Source organism: Plectropomus leopardus, chromosome 18 (assembly GCF_026936395.1).
Source record: "Plectropomus leopardus strain MGB_pleo_1.0 chromosome 18, ASM2693639v1, whole genome shotgun sequence".
Lineage (NCBI taxonomy): Eukaryota > Metazoa > Chordata > Actinopteri > Perciformes > Serranidae > Plectropomus > Plectropomus leopardus.
In genome coordinates this window covers 7,138,955-7,153,874 of record NC_142193.1, presented here as the reverse complement: position 1 = coordinate 7,153,874, position 14,920 = coordinate 7,138,955, and the positions used below count along the sequence as shown (strand labels likewise).

The 14,920-nt window shown below is 44.3% G+C and overlaps 1 protein-coding gene across 2 annotated transcripts in view; it reads left to right on the top strand.

Moving 5' to 3' along the window:
- LOC121956111 (RNA binding protein fox-1 homolog 3-like) overlaps positions 1 to 14,920 on the top strand; it is a 575,995-nt gene that overhangs the window by 261,390 nt on the left and 299,685 nt on the right. The window contains exons 1-2 of one of the 2 annotated variants that reach the window (XM_088069452.1): positions 13,508 to 13,693; positions 13,858 to 13,920. The gene's annotated coding sequence lies outside the window, so the exon portion shown is untranslated. Of the gene's footprint in view, positions 1 to 13,507; positions 13,694 to 13,857; positions 13,921 to 14,920 lie in introns of those variants that run through there. The other variant, XM_042504225.2, reaches the window with a different exon arrangement.

Sequence of the window (14,920 nt, the reverse complement as noted above, 5' to 3'; positions counted from 1 at the left end):
CATTTTTCCATTTTTCCGGCCCGCGCGCGTCAAACCATAATTCAGGATCGCCGGATAACTTGTCATTCAGCCATTTCCCAGGGAAAAATAAAGGAGCCGTGTTCAGTGGGGGGGTGAAACCCGAGGCTTTTACACACCTACAAGGGTACCTCTGTCGTGCCCCTCCATCCATAACTACACCTGGGAGGAGTGATAAGTGCGAGAGAATCAAGGGCACATTAGTCCGCGGAGAGAAAAAAAAAAACGCATCTACAGTAGGAAGCCATTATTACTACAGGTGTTTTGCTAATGCATAAAGTGGCCATTATCCGAGCCCGGCTGTGACACTTCTCCCTTTGGTTCAGGTGTTTATTGGTTTATTAGGATCCTTACTGACTTCACTGTACCAATTTAATGCAATGCAATTGAAATAGAGCGAGATATTAGTGTTGTCTGCAGGAGTAGAGAGAGCTGTCATGTAATGTTGTTTCGTCGTGAGAGACGATTTAGACAGCTGTGTGTCCCGCGGAGGCGACAATGAATTTTAACTGGACACATTCAGACTCTGAAGCGAGCGCTGGTTGTGTGTTTGCGTCTGCCTTTCCTTTACGAATCCGTGCATGCGGCATCATGCATCCGGCTTTGTGTGTCTGTACCTCGTTGGCTGTGAGAAAAGACAGAGATTGGGTGAGAGCTGCAGAGAGACTCTCCAGGGTTTAGAGAGAATGCTCATTAAGGCCTCCTATAGCACAGCCAGCTCATTCCTCACAGTCCCAGCGGCCGGCTCTACTACGCTCTGCTTCCTCACCACATCCTCTCCCCTCTCTTTATCTGCTGTCCTCTATTTCTGTCTCCTTCTCTTTCTGTCTCCTTCCCCCGTCTGTGTCTCACCTGATTCCTCTCGCTCGGTCTTCCACCTGCCATTTGGAAGCTCAAACAGCAGATGTTTTGACGTGTGGTAGACGGCAATGTGACGGGCTCTGCGTCTAAGCGTCGGGTACTTTCTGCGAATCAGAAATATAGAGAAGACAGTCTGGCTTGAATTAAACTTGAAATGAAATGTGTAGTTAAATTATTTTGCGTAATTGGGGCTTTGCGTAATCCTCTGGGGTCAGCTCTGTATGTTGACAACAACAAATGGCAGCTGGATGCAACACTTTTTATTTTTAACACAAGAAATCTTCCCATCAGTACTGTATATGCACACTTTGTGGTCTTAGATGTCTTTTTGAGCGCTCATGTCAGAGGTGTTGTAGCAGGTGGAGCCATTCCCAGTGAGCCCAGCTCTGAATCTGTAAAAGCTTGCTTTAAGAGACAGTTTTATATTTAACTCGCCTGTTTTTGCATCTTCACTCTTCAGCTCGTCTCACAATTAGGGGTAGAACACTCATCTTTGTTTCTGCCTCATTTCCCCGTTTTGAAGTTAATGAGGTTACTGTATTATTGCAGGAATATCTCATACAGCAGCTTTAAAGGAAAACACTGGTGTTATGTTATTTTTATTTTATGAAGAAATCCCCAAAAGAGAGCAAAACCAACAATGGGTTTATCCTGCTATCTGATACTGTTAATGCTTTCATGCTGCAGAGATTTGTTTGTCCAAAAACTATTAAAAACACACAAAACAGCTGCACTTGAATAACATATTACTTCATTATGTACATAGAGAGGTAATTTTATCAACTCTGCGATGGTGTTTTCAATCTCTGGAAAGTAACTCTGTTGTGGGAATGCTCATGAATGCTGTTTAGTATTTACTGCAGTGTGACAAGCTAAAGGAAATATATTATACTCGTTGTCACTATTGTAATGAAGGAATATGTCCCCCAAATGCAACTTGTGTTGTGTTCCTCTACACTGTAAAACCTGATGAGTTGATCTTACTTAAAATAATCTAGGAAACTATAACTATTAGTGTTAATTTATGTTGACTTTATATCTATAATTGTTAAGTTTACTTAACATTTTGCTGTATTTACTTAATTTTGTGAAGTTGTTGTCCACTGGTCGCTGGTGCACTGCAGTTCCGAGGCAAAAAGGCTCAGTGACGGCATCGACTGCTTATTTTTCTCATATATCTTGTAACGTTTGAAAAACACCATATGGACATGTTACCAAGGTTTAAATCTTTTCTCTGGAGGAGGTCAATAATGATAATTTCTGTGATGCTGTAATTCAGTGTGAAATTTTGTTGATGAAATTCACACTTTGCTGTCTCCTGCACATGCTTCATTTGAAACTAACCTCCAGACATGTGTGTGTGTGTGTGGGGGAGTTGGGTGTATTTGCGTGCTCGTGTGTACAGATGAGTGTTAGTGACGTTATCTGTCACGCAGACAGGCAGCCCGCTGTCGGCTTGATTACTGCTGGCCAGCCAAACGCTTGACCCGCAAGCGGTCGAGGCCCCGGCGGTGGCAGCAGTGGGAGCATTATCCACCTCCACCCCTGCCTGTGTATAATGGCCGCACCGTGTGATCGATGGCCTGTGTACCTGTGGAGCCCAGCGGCTACAAAGCCAGACACACACACACGTATACAACAGGGCGGCTCTCATAAAGGCCAGGAGACACGCAGTGCTCCTCAGGAAACACCTCGAAGTCACACCCTGACACATGGATCCATTATACAGGCTTGACTAGATGTATGGTATTCATCATCTTGTCCAAATACACTGCAGTCTCAATGCTGAATTGCCTGAATGCTGAATTGTTCACCACTGCAACAGCTGCTTAATGCATTTTAGCTATTTGTTTTCACATAAAACACACAGTTTTGTTCAGATTATAAAAAGAAACCCTGCATTATCGCACTTTTCTGTGGAAGTCAAAGTATGATATATTTTTCCCTATCTTGTTCAAATAGACTGCACCCTCAAGGCTGAATTAACCGAACACAGAAAAGCTCAAACACGAATTCACTTGTATAACAGTTACGTCATGCATTTTTGACGCTGCCTTTGGAAATACTGAGAGAGGCTTTCACAAACACTCTATGTGGATTGTAAAAAAACATTAAACTTCCCTCATCCATTTCATAGGTTTGACTAGACGTACGCCCAATTGCCTGAAATGCTGAATTACTTGAAAAAATTGTTCGCAGCTTCCTTTTGCATTCCTGTTAGCTTTTGAAAAACATCACCAAAGAATTTCATATCAAAAGCATATTCATCATCCTGCACCTTTACCCTGCACCCTCAGTGCTGAAGTGCCTGAATGCTTAATTGTCTGAATGAGGTTTTCACCTGTCCAACTGGTACTTAATGCATTTTTTCCTTGGTTTGAGAGAAATATTGACTGAGGCTTTTCATAAACAGTATGTACAGATTCTAAAAAGCATTCCTATATTATCAAGGATCCTTGTTTGACTGTTCAGGAACATGTTATCCCTGACTTTATAAATGCAGCAAAAGGAATAATGTCTTACAAGTTTAACACATTACAATGTTGTGCTCCAAACATTAAGGACATTTACTTTTTTTACTTTACTTTTTCGTATTGGTGCAGTGCAGGATGTAATGGTGCAAAATCCCCAAAATCCAAAATGGCTGCTCCACACATCAACAGTCAGGAAAGTTGTAGGAATATCCTGCTTACTGGCAATTCTGTCATATTTGTGTCAAATTAAAACAGTTTTACACTCAGTCTTGTCCAGCTTCTATCGGTGGGCATGTTGCTGAGGTGTTAATGTGTGCAAAATGCGTAAGCATTGTTAGCAACCAGTATTGCAGACGATGGCTAACCTGGCTTGAGCTGGTATTGCAATGCGAAATCATTCCAACAAGTCATACTGCCACTTTGTTAGGGAACCTATACATCAAAATATGATGCATTAGGTTGACTCCTGAGCCAGTTTTGAACATTCAGGGATGACTTTTCAATTTATCCTTTTTTTTTAAAGGAAATGTACAGTTTCTGTTTTAACACGAATGCAGTCTTTTTCAAAAATAATTTACAACGTGCATAAAACACTTCATTTTTAGGTTTATTTCTGTAGGTTTAGGCAACAAAAGTACATGGTTAGGTTTAGAAAAAGCAGAATCATGGCTTTGTTAAAAATAAGTAGTTTGTTACTAACTTCATGTCATGACATGCCTCATTGCCATAGCATGCTACAGATACTAGTAGTGGGTGGAAGTCTGGAGTTTGTTTGACTCATAGACTGTATATAAAGATGGATGATGCATATCCACCTCCTCCCACTACATAAAAGTGAAGCCAAATATCCTGGATACCGCCGCTGCCATTTTGTTTCAGCGACACCATTTGCCGCCAAAGTCTGCACAGTGGTGATTTCTGCCATGTTGGAGCTCCCACTCACACATCCATCTGACCAGTCGCGAGTATTGTCATTTAATGGCATGCACACTGATTGGCACACAGAGATATTAATCTTGATGTCAAAGCCTGTTTTTATAGCGTCAAGAAACTAATAAATCCAAACTAACCAGAAAAATGAACACACGAATTACCTTAGATGACAGAAATCATCTTTGGGAAAAATTTATTTGGTATGTATTTTTATTCCTGTCCTATTTGCTTGCAAGGATGGAGTAGGGTTTATTCCCTATACTGCAGCCAGCCACCACAATCACAATGTTTTGGCTTCACTTTTGGGAAGCTGTCATGTCATCCATATTTGCTCTATATACAATCTATGGTTTGACTGATCCACCACCCCTCCCGCCTACCCTTTATGGACTTTCTTGCTCTTTAGAATACAGTAGTTAACCGACAGAGTTACAAACTGCCAGTGCATTTCATACTGCCAGAAAGGGTGCTGCTATGTGTCGGTTTCTTTTGCTAACGTCCACTGATAAAGTGGCAGCATTTGATGAGTTGAGAATCAGGTCATCATTCCTTGCTCTGACCTCCAACAAATGAAAAGAAGCATCAGTCTCGAGAATGATAGTTTATTGTTGAGTCTTATTCCCAGGTCATCAAATACTGATACTTCGGATTGGCATGGCTACCATCCCAAAGTTTGATGACTTATGAATTAGACTCAACAATAAACTATTGCTCCCCAGAATTGCATACTGAACCTTTAAGTTGTTAGGCTCTTGTTTGAGTTCATCTTGATATGAAAGGGATTCTATGGTGCTTGATCACACATCTGTAAGTAGGAGAGGAATCCTAGAAAGCTCTTCGTGTGTTACTATATATATATATTCCCCCTGCACACCTGTGTTCCCTGTACCGTCCTGTTCCTGTCCGTCTCCTCCATAAACAAAATCCCCTCCCGCTTGATCTTTTCAAAACTCTCCGTTTGTCCTTTGGAGAGCCAAGGTTACCATGTCCATCGCTCCCTCCCGCCACAGCAGAGATCTGTCAACAAACTTCTGAAGACTTTCTCACTTGGCAAACTTAAAGAGGAGCGCGCTTGTCCCAGGAGGTAATCAAGCTCCTTCTCCCGCAACCGGTATCTTTAAACAGAATAGATAAAGGAGGAGCGGGTCATGCAGGAGAGCTCAGGTACTCGGCAGGAAAAGTTCAGTGTATTGATGTGCTGCAAAGGGCTGCTGCTTCACAGAGAGAGGAGCCCGTCAGACCCCAGGCTTGATACCTGCACAGGTAGCCCAAAGGGAGCTAGGTTAGTGCCCAGAGAAATTGACTTGCTGAAAAAAAGATTACTCCCTCTTTCTATCTTTTTTTTTATTTCTTACCCACAAGAAGAACCTTCTTTTGCACTTAAACTTTTGTGGAAAAGAGGAGAAAAAAAAACACTTGGATAAATGACTGGCTTCTTCACTGGAGACTAATGATCCACTGGTGTCTTTCAGTCTTGGCACTGAAAGTGGAGAAGAGCCTTGATGATGGAGGATTGCGGCTGACAGATAAAAGCTGGATGCCCCCCCCCCCGAGATGCTCCCTATCTTTCATACTACTTAGTTATGTGCTCCACTGTTATTGCTATGGTAACCCATTGTTATTGTATTTCGTCTTTGACACAAAAGTTCAAGCTGAAGGCAGAGGAACCTGATGCGAATGGAGGCTGCCGCTCACTCTTGTCTGCCTTCCTCGTCTGCCTTTCCGTTCTTTTTCTGTCTGGATGCGTTCCTCATACAGATTGGTAACGCGATGGCATGTCATTGAAAGTCATCTTTTTCTATCGGTGTTTCTACAGCAAGAGTTTAAGCTTCCTTTTGTTAGTCTTCCTATTCAGGTCTTGGGGTAAACACTGGCATTTTTCTAACGTTTTTTCTTATATCACACATTCTGTGACACAATTATACAATGAAAGGTCACAATATTGAGTGCTACATGTCTAAAACTCTGCAAAGCTCTCGCTGATCTTTGTATTCTCCGCACTGACTTCCTTACCTACCCCTCCACTTGACTTTGTCTCCAATAAAACGGTTGCCGCCTTAAAGTTGCCTTTGTGCAAATTCATCTGCATTATTTACTAAATTGCTGCTCTGAGCTATTAAAGGGTAGAAAGAACTTGAGAAAATGTGACTGTTTTTCAAGCCCTTTTCCCTCTCCTTCCCCCACTCCCCACTTTTTCATCCAAGCACAATTTGATTTGACTTGATTTGATTTGAGCCCTGCCACTTTCAGTTTGAATAAGGTAACCAAGAGTTATTTGCTAGGAGAGACAAGGGCCTCACCGGCCGGGGAGGTTTGATGAGTTTTCCACGCTGCTTAAAAATTCTAACTTTGCTTTATTCAAATGTAACACATGACTACAAAGACCTGGTGTTTGATGAGGTGTATGAGATGTAAATGTCGAACGGAGCCTCTCCACTTATCGGCCCTGCTGAGGAAGGTGCCCAGCATTGTAATCATCTGATCTGAATGGATTCAAAGTGTGCTCCTTTATGTGAATGAGTGCTGCTCCATTGCTTTGACGGGAGAGCCGTACAGTAGCGTCCCCGGGGGGCTCGGTGGATCAGATGGAGCGGGCTGGGGAGATACGTGCTTTGGCTTCTCAGGGATCTGAGATGTGGAGTATTTTTCTCAGCATCTATTTTTCCTAAAGAAGAAACACTTCAAATCCTAGAATCCCACTACATTCATGCTACATTTTAGTGGTGCCCCCCCCCCCAAAAAAAAAAATCAGCTCTGCTGGTGCTCCATTTACTACTAGATCGTGTATTTCCAATGCATTGAGATTTTTTTTCCCATCATCTAGCCACTCTGATTTTAACCTTTGCACTCCTCATTGTCAGCTGCAGCTTAAGTATTTGCAATTCAGTCATTTGGAATTGCTCTTGTATGTATAGTAAGGCACTCTGACTAAGAGTGTCAGCTAAATGTCTAAGATGTAAATGTATGTAAATGTGCGACCTCCTGTGTACAACTATGTCTGACTGTGCATAACCATCAGCAGCTCTAGTAGGGAACCACATCAACTCCTTTCATTCAGTCCGCGGAGTGCCCCACTGTTCAGCCACTCTGCAGTACCCATTCATGGCTGCAGTTCTCTATTGGCTTAATGAAAAAAACAGTAAAAACTAATAAAATATCAGAGCTTAGGTCTGAACTATTAAACAGCAGATGTTTAGCAACACAGCAGATGTTCCTGAATCATCAGCAGTGAGAGGCTGCAAACACTCACTCTCTGCTTGTACAGTAGCTAATGTTTGAGCTAGCTCTGCACGTGCCTCTGGATGGGCCGTGCATTCGTCTGGGGGGACTGAGCTAAGCTCCAACCTTAAACACTTTTGGGCAAGTGTGTGTGCATGCATAGGCTTGCATTTGTTGCTGTGTATTTGTGTGTGAGCTGCGAATCAAGCTGCTCACTGCCTGCCTGTCTCTTGTCCCCTCCAGAGGGTCATTCAGCGCCTCTCCCAGCTTCTAATCCCGTCTGTCCGGGGGAGATAGAGGGGAGCGGACGGCCGCGGCGCACCCGGGGCGCCGCAAACACAATCACCAGCCTTTCACAGACACTTAACGGGGCTTTGCGCTTGTTCAACAAGGCAAAACGCGGCAGGAGGGATCAATTTAATACAAGGCCTGACTCAAATGGAAAGAGGGTAAATAAATAAGCAATGACAGCGAGGACTGTTGCACAATTTGTGTAGTGGCTGTCCACTTTCTCTCAGTCTCTCCTCTGTGTCTTTTTTTCCTCCATAGCACCTATATGATTCCATTTCCTGCCTCAGCGGCATATGGGGACGAGCTAAGAAAGAGCAACCCTGGCTCCTCTCTCTCATCAGGGTGTGTTATTTTAATAAATCACTTCTGCCATTGCTTGGTACATTAATTCCCCGGGCCCAGAGGGCTGTGTTGCCACTAGCAGCGATCTGCATGAGGCGCTAAATGATGTGGGGGATCCCCCGGTGAGAGAACAGAGGCTTGCTGAATCTTCCCTCCATCTCAGCCTTGTCGGTTTGGCTCTCACCCTGGGCTGGCCCGGCTCTCAGCAGACATCATAATCAGAAGAGAGCCAAGGCCTCATCGCGTCGCACATACCAATGAGACGCACATATAGCCAGGAGGAAAGTCACCTGACACCTCGCTCTGCAGACACTAGCCCCTTGCGTGACTTCATTACGCTTCCTCACTCTGGGGCTTTGTCATACCATGCATGTATGTATGTATGCATGTATGAGCCATGCGCTCTTTCTAAACCGATTTTTAGAGCCGTGTATTTTCTCTTGGGGAGTTGTTCCTTTCTCGTGTAATCCAGTGTTTAACCTCCATCTTCCTCAACCTTTCTGTTTGCAGGAATGCCCCCCTTGTCAAATGAAATTCCATCACGTTGGTGCGTACTGAGACAACCATAGCCCTCTGAATGAGCCATGTGTCTGCAGGTGGTCGCATGCATAAACACTACGTAGCTGTTTTACATGGCCGGTTGATTGAATCCAGCGCAGTGTGACTGCACAGAGGCAGGTGGTAGGAGTAGCAGCCGCCAAAGTGGTAACACTGGCACTGGCAGTGTTGATGGGAGTGATGTGAATATATTTCTCCACTGGGGGTTTCCAGACACCCCCATTTCCCCCAGCAACATCTTGACGCATCATGGACTGGCTCGCAGTTATTTCCCTTTTCTTTATACATCATAACTCCTTAGACAGAGGTGAGGTTGCCATTGGTATGCACAGACAACACTGGCAGATTCACCACCCAGAATACCGCTGGGAGATTATACCCTTCCCGCTCCACGCAGCAGGGATCCGGCCACCGTAAATAGAGCGCTTGGGAGTGTGCGGTGTGCCCAGAATGACAGAGCACCGCCGCAGCTGAGCACGCCAGCCCGACGCCGAGCACAAACTCAAGGACTGCCGCAAATACAGTAATCTCTCATGCTTTCGGTTGTGGTTTTTACCTTTTCCTACGGGGACTCCGATGCACCGGAGATCCGTCTGGCTGATTGTCAGTGTGCAACCGTTGGGGCATGCAGGACATAAACTACAAAGAAAATCTGTTGGACTTCAGAAGAGATATATCACACAGGAAAGCAAAGAGAAAATGACTTTGGTACAAAGTTGCTCACACAGAAACCTTGTCGTCTACATATGTCATCCTTTATGTTAAAGCTACTCAGTCAAGGCGAGAACTCAGCACTAATCTGAGTTTACAAAAAAGAAAGTTGGCCCCATTTATTTGTTTTTTGCTCAAATATTAAACTAGTTTATCAATAAATTATTCATTGTCTGTTTATATCAAATCTTCTAAGGGCTGGAGCACAAGTTGTAGCAGTGGTTCAACATGCAGATTGAATCATAAATGAAAAGCAGGAGTTCTTCTGAAGGGCTTATGTAGTACTGGAGAGAAAAAAGCTGAATGACGGTGAGGGAGGTATTTTGAACGAGTATAATGACTGGCTGTTGCTATGGTGTGCAATGACACACAGTGGAAACACAGACGCAGCACAGTGAAATTCTAGATAAGAAATACTTTGGCATGTTTTAACAACAAGTCCAGCCACCTATTACGTTATGAATGGGTAAATAATGCAAGCGTACACCCCAACTTCAAGTTATTTCAAGTTTAATTAAAACATTTCATGGTCATTTCCAGTTTTCATCATCGCCGGCGTCTGTTTTTGGCACATGCTGATTTCCATTTGTCTTACTTGTGCATACTCTGACCCATTAAAACTGCATCTGTGCATTTGACTTAATATGGACACGGAGGGCTGTCTTAATTAATAAGCAGGCATCCACCAAACTAATCTGCCTGTGTTGTGAAGTCTGTCCTTTCCATTAAGTGGGACTCACATTATCTCCTAATCAAATTAGTCACTTAATTGTGGCCCTCCCTTGATGGATCCCATGAAAAAAGGAGCGGCGTGTTTGCTGGAGGGGGATGTGTGAAGATGGAACACGGCTGTTTCATTACGATATGAATTTTTTAATAACCAAAGCGTTCGCTGTCATCTCCTTGCTTTGAACCTTTGCGAAGGGTGAAGTTGAATTTGACATTTTATCCACTCTCACCATTGAGTGTCTAGCTGGTGTGTTGGGGCTAAGTACCTCGCCCAAGGCCACTACCCAATTGCCCAACAGGGGATTGACCCCTGTCATCCACTGATCACTAGTCTGCTTTCTTAATCACTTCCCCACAATCGCCTGCTGCACTACCTGATCTTAGTCAATACATTCGCTCCTTCAGCCCTGATAGAACTGCTATTCCCCGAGTCATGATTAAAGAGAGAAACCTGATTTGACCAAAAGACGCCACTCTGTCCATCCTTGGCTGTGTAGATTGGCCCCAGGGAGCTCACGTTTTCAAGGAGCGGCGAAGGCTACCCCTGCAGCGTTAGGTGTCTCGTGGTAGTCCACGGGGGGAAACCCCGGGCGTCTGATGAATGGCGGCATGTGTGGTCGTTTGTCCCGCTGATGGAGTTTTATCCCCTGCCCTTTCAGAGCGGCCAGACAATAAAGAGAGCCACAGCCAAGCGTGACAGGTTAACCCAACAGTAATAGAATACCCTTAATAGTCTGGCTTGAGCCAAAGTCGGCGACGGAGCCCGGCCAAATCGCCAGGCTACCTCGGCGGTGAGAGTGCGGGGTACACCGGCTCTCGCTGTTGTTGTCAGACGGGAGCAAGGACAAAGAGGGCAGCCTGATGGCTTAATGGGTGGTTTGATGGCTTCATAGGGTGAAATTGGAGTTGGTGAGGGCAACCAAACAGATGAAACAGGGCACAGGGGGCATTCTACAAAACGGAAATTAGCCATCTATAAGATGATGTCAACCAACTGTATCACTTATATACAATGTCAAATCTGTTGAGTTGATTTTACTTTAAAAAATATAGGAAACCGATTGCCTTGAAAAATCTAAATAACTATAAATATTAGTCTTAATTTATGTTTACTTTGTATGTAATTGTTAAATTTACTTAAAATGTGATTATATTTACTTAATTTTGTGAAGTTGTTGCAACTTAAAAATGACTGTATTCTGCTGGGTGAAAACTAGCTAATCATATTTGTATTTTCTTAAACATGTCAATAAAACAGAGCTTGCAGATCTCTGAACTTCATCATTAATGATGATCAGCAAAATTGTCTTTGAGATGATCAAGTTAAGTCAAACTAAACTGGTTTACTGGCATTGCAACTTAAAAAGCACACACTTAGAAAGCAAACACTTACAAAGCACAAAGTAATTCCACATGCCATTTTTAAGTTGCAATGACTTCACTAAATTGAGTAACAAAAATTTAAAGTAAACTTTAAAGTAAACTTTGAAGTAAACAATTAGAAAGAAGTATCATTCAGAGCTTTTATATTGAAGTGCGATTTTTTGCCATAGAGTGACATTTTTTCCCTCAGTACCTACAACAACATTGTATCACTTTGTTCTTGGTGTTATTTGGCTTATTAACATGTCGTGCCTTTGCAGCACTTTTGTCACTGGTCTTGAAACAATAATATTGCACTTTTTTGAAATCAACACTTTTTTTCTTCCAAGTTTTAAGTGATTGAACTTAATTCTTCTAATATGTGTTGTTTCATTGTGTGCAAAGCCCATTTTGTCTACATTTAGTGAAATTGAATTGAAGATGTGGTAATTTATCTTATGTGTGGACCTTGAATAGAGAAATCTGGACCCCATAGCTGGACCAGTTGGAAACCACTGTTTTATAGAAATCCTTGAGCTTTAGCGAGGTGGCATTGTGTCTCTGCCACTATGTTTATAGTTTATAGTATGACACTGTGTTGATGCCTATACACAAGGTTGAAAATAAACATGATCAAACCGAGCAAACAGTCAAAAGAGATTTAGATGATGTTGTCATGACGTTGACGTGAACGTGCCTGTTTTCTGGCAGATAATCCTCACAAAGAGAATCCTCCGGGCTACGCGCACCCGCGCAGGAGGCGACGCTTCTGTCGGTGTTTGTTTCTGTAGCACCTCTGCTTGCAGTTTGTCATGTCTGACTCGGGCTTTAATTAGGCCTGCGAATTGAAGCGGCGGCGGCGGCAGCAGGGCTGGGAGCCCCTCTGTCCACAGCTCAGCCGTCCTCCACGGCGTCTCCTCGGAGGACCTCTCTTGCTCTGTGTGGTTAAGATAATAGAGGCTCGCTCAGAAGATGTTAATTGAGGGGAGATAAAGTGCAGTAGTGGCTGGAGGGATGCAATGTGCGGGGGTGGAGGGGAAGGAGGGAGGGCTACCTGATTAGAGGCTGAGGTGTTTGACTTACAGCTCCCCCTTTTTTTTTTTGGTGATATATGTACTGCTAGATTTTCAAAAGAGGGAAAGAAGAAAAAACAGGAGCAGCATGCATCAAAAAAAACCAAAAAAAACCCCACACCTGAAAGACAGTTATTAAAGTTTCTCCTGAATCATTTGTGTTGTTCCGGCGCTGTGCCGTGCCGTGCTGTGCCGCACTAGCCTTGCAAGACCTGATAAGGCCGGGAGGATTAATATATTTTACCTCTCAGGAGCTGCTGGAGCTGAATGGTGCTGTCAGAATGTGCAAGGTGGAGTTTTGTGGATGTTTTCTGGGGAAAGGTGTAGCGGGAAGGAGGCCGAGGAAGGTGGAAGCGGGAGTGATGTGACCAGCTGAAGTGACAGAAGCTACATTAATAGTGGCATATGTCTAGAGTGCGGAGAAACTGAAAGAGAGAGAAAACAGACCCTCCGTCAGCCTGAGAGAGGACAGAGGGAACGGGAAGAGGAGGGAGGACGCAAAAAAAAAAAAAAAGCAGAAAACAGTGCCAGCAGCCTCTATAATTGCCTCAATGCCACTGGGATTGCTTTCATTCAATTGAAGCATTCTCTTTCTCTGTACATTCGAGGTGGCAGAGGGGAGAGGGTGGGGAGCGGGCGGGTGGCGTGGGCGTGTGGGAGATCCAGCGGTGCCCTCCCTCTCTTTTGGTAACATACAGCGATGAGGGCGATAGCTTCCCTGTAGCGGCTGAATCTCTGGCATCAGTGTGAGCAGCAGAGAGAGAAAGACAGAGCTTGAGAGAGTGAGAGAGTGTGTGTGTGTGTGTGTGAGAGATAGTTTTGTGTGTGTGTGTGTGTGTGTGAGAGAGAGAGAGAGAGAGAGAGCGAGAGCTGTGGATGAGTGAGGTAGCGATAAGGAGGTAGGTGGACCGCAGATCAGACCTGTCAGATGTGATTGCGCACCCAAGTGCAACCCTGCATGTGTGTGTGTGTGTGTGTGTGTGTGTGTGTGTGTGTGTGTGTGTGTGTTTTATATTTCCCAAATACAACCCCCCACCACCGACTCATAACACACACAAACACTGCCCAAACACACTCACATTCCTCGAGGAATCCTTTATTTCTTTATTTGGGCTCCTGTTGGTGCGTGCATTTGGATGCTCTGCTCCCTCCTCCTTCTTCTTCTTCTTCTCCTCCTCCTCCTTGTCCTGCTCTTCTCTCCTCCTCCTCCTCCTCCTCCTCTCCCCTCTTTGCCGCTCTCACAGCCTAGTTTTCTTTTTTTTTCCTCTTCAATCTTGTGTGTGCAGGTTGTATCTGACGGAGGGACCGGTGCCGCGCTCCCATCCCCGCGCTCCTTCAACAACAACACTGTGAGTATTCTCATGCTAATTTGGCTTCTCCAGCCTTTTCCCCAACGTCGGTTTGTCTCTCTCTTTTTTTCCCTCCAATTCTTTGCCTCTTTTATGTTTTCATCTGCCGCGCCAAATGCAGCGGTAGCGCGGGAAGGGAGAAAAAGAAGTGGAGACAAAAAGGAATGAGAGAGGCTGTACGGAAATAGTGAGAGGAGAGGAAAAGGGAACGGGAGGGGAAACAGAGACAAGGGGGGAAGGAGATTGCTGCTGCCGCTGCTGCTGCTGCTGCTGCTGCTGCTCCTGCCGCCGCGAGCTGCCCATTCTGCTTTCGGAGGTGTTCCTCTTGGAGGATGGTGGAATTGCCGAAGGGATGAAGGGGGCGGGTCTTGGTTTTGTGAGTAGATAGTTGTGCGAGAATGATAGGGGATGTTGTTGACAAGCATAGAGTGTCTCATCAGACAGCCGGGCAGCTGGAACCAAGGTTTTCTCTGTTGACTAAACTTCTGATTCATCCGTCACTTTCTATATTTACACTCAGAACCTCTCCTGTGTCTTCTGTCCTTTTTTTACTCTTATTTTATTATTTTGGACTTTTTGATGTCATCTAGTCACATCCCGTGACGATGTGAGGTGTGTGCAGATGGGAGATGAATTCTTGTGGAGTGAACTGCCATTCATAATATGCAACAGCGTCACAACAGCAGCTCTGCAAAAATGAGCTTTTTCCATTCAACATTTGTGTTAATAATTGTCATTTGTGTGTTTTTGCTGGCAGGAAACATGCTAACTGTTACGCTAGAACTGTAAGAGTCGCCTTCTTATGCATTCACAGTAATGAGTACAGTGTATGAATATATATTTAGTGTGTGTGTGTGTGTGTGTGTGTGAGTGTGTGTGGAGGTCAATAAGCCAGTGTCCATTCCCACACGCTGCCCTTTGATCAAAGGGCCACATTTAGTCCGCCCACGGCATGTGTCTGAGCCATATGAAGAGTGGGTGTACTCAGTGTGTGTGTGTT